This window comes from Gekko japonicus, unplaced genomic scaffold (genome assembly GCF_001447785.1).
Source record: "Gekko japonicus isolate JY-2015 unplaced genomic scaffold, Gekko_japonicus_V1.1 scaffold1731, whole genome shotgun sequence".
Lineage (NCBI taxonomy): Eukaryota > Metazoa > Chordata > Lepidosauria > Squamata > Gekkonidae > Gekko > Gekko japonicus.
In genome coordinates, this window is record NW_015169831.1 from 1,052 (window position 1) to 3,585 (window position 2,534).

The window sequence follows — 2,534 nt, forward strand, 5'->3', positions numbered from 1 at the left end:
AGTCAGGGTTTCAGAAGACCGTGGAGGCTGCAGAGGGGGGGGGGGGAGATGGAAACATGAAGAGTGAGGGAGAAATAAAGGTAGGTTGCCACAGCAAATTGATGCTGAGTGTACAAGGCCTTGGCACTCTCCCAGAGCCTCTTTCTAGAGCTCGTTGTATTTATTTCCACAACAGGCCTTATTCCTAGTGTGTGTGTGTGTGTGTGTGTGTATGTATATATATTCCTTTAATTTTCTTCAAATGTGTTTGGCCTTAGTGCCTCTCCTTACAATCCCCCTTCTTTAAAATCACCCATTTAATTGTTTGCATTAATGCTTTGAAGTTGTAGGAAAAAAGATACTGAAACCTCGACTTCATTTTCCCAAGGAAGCAATTACAAAACTGGGTTAATATGAAATCAAGTTGTTTGTAAATGCAACTGTTTAAAATTTGCCCCCAGGGAAATCATGTTATAATAGGGCATTCTCTACTGCTTGGATCTTTGCCAGTCAGCCAGTTCCACCTATGCTATAAATCAGATCATCAGTTGCAAGCTATCTGGAGAACATGGCACATAGATTTAATTGAACATATTTAGTCAGAGAAATTTTAATAACAGGATGCTTGCCTTCATGGGAAACAATACTGAAGTTTACCTCCACCCTATAAAGCAATACACAGTAGCTTATGCTGTGCAGCTATAACTGATGCAGTCAGCTTTAAAACAAAACCAACTCAAATGTATGGAAAAGACATATTCATAAGATGCATTACAAATAGGCTGTCCAGTGGTTTAATCTCTGTGTTTTGCTGTATATATCAGTCTCTTTATGTGGCCCTTCCTACCCCTTGTCTCTGTCAGCACAATTGTTGCAGAACATGAGCGGGGTCTTGAAATCTTTCTTGCAGATTCAAATCATTCTTGCCAACTCAAATGCAGGAAAGTATTTTTATTACTTCCCTTTCTTTCTGTAGAAAAGAGAGCTGCAGTTACAGGAGTCTTTGGAATAGCTCAGGAACAAGCCACACCAAACTCATAGGGAAACTTCCCCTGGGCAGCCCCCCCCCCCCCGCCAGACACTGGAAGCAAGGCAAGCATTCTCCCTATGCTTGCAGTACCCCCCCTTCCCCAGTTTCCAAAGGCAGGTTTTGAAGCACAGAAGGGCTGGCATCCCCAGAGTTTCAACAGGGACTCCCCAAAGTAACCCCATGACAGCTTGGCAGAGACTCATGGCAAGCACTGGAACTCAGTAAGCCATGCCCATAACACTCCCAGGCCTCCTCAGGCCCAGAACACATAGCTCCTCTGGTCATAGCCCACCTCCTTGGTGAAATTTCTGGTTATTCATCATTAGTGGAAAATATTGTACTCTGTACCTGTTATGAATTTTTTATTTATTCATTCGATTTATACCCCACCCTCCCCACCAAATGCAATGGAAAGGGGTAGTCAAACAGTGGCTTGCTTGTACAGACAGATGTTTGTTGAGGTAGACTTTTGCTGAGGTAGATGTTGTTCCATGAGGTAGGTGTTGGGTGAGAGAGATTATCTTTGGAGGGTAAAAGTAATCGGGAGTATCCAGGGGTTTTCTCATTGGGGAATTTCAGTGAGAAAGGGTTGGGTGTGGGGCCAGCCCACGCCCACCTTGCAGAGGTGGCCATCCTCACACCCAAGTGCCAAGGACTTCTTCCTCCCACGATGAGCACCTTTTGCACCCATTTTCACCCTCATGGCACACAGAGGTGTTAACAATCAGGAGGGATGGGAGGGTATAAACGTGGGTCCTCACCCAGTAGCTAAACCCCCTCTACTTGGTGTGAGCAGAGAGATGGGGTGGCTCAGAGCCCTGAGTCCACCTAATACCTAAACCCCACCAGGGGAGAAGTGTTCACAAATCAGTAATAAATGAACGTGCTCTGCTTTTAACAAGTTCCCTGCCTCTCTGTCTAACTGCCAACACCCAACAGAGGAGAGGGTGCAGAGCTGAGCTGAGAGTATATATGACATTCTGATTCTGTAAAGCAGAATGGGAATTCTGTTCTTGGCAGCCTGCAGTGCCTGTTAACCTATTGTTGTTTCCCAGGCTTGAGAAAAGGGTACTGTGGGGTCACCTCCATGCCTGAGAGGAGGTGGATGAAATATAATGGCAGGGTCTCAGTTAATTGCTCTCAGCATTCCATGGTTGGGGATGCATCTGCTCATCAATCTCTAATTTTGACATGTTTATTTCCTTCACTGTGTTTCCCCCCAGAATTGAACCCAAGCAAATTGTAACCATGTAAACTGAGCTTGTTATTCCTGTTCGGTCCTTTAATCTGTTAAACATCTTCATCACGTTGTATGCTCATTTATTGCTCTCACCCTTTACCTATATGTATGGACTGGTAATTTCCATTTAATCGTATCTGAGGAAGCATGCATGCACACGGAAGCTTATACCTTGAATGAAACTTTGTTAGTCTTAATGGTGCCACTGGACTCAAACTTGGTTTTATTGGTGGTGTTAGGTTACAGCAGGTTCTCCTGGAAGAGGCATTTTGATGGCATCTGCTC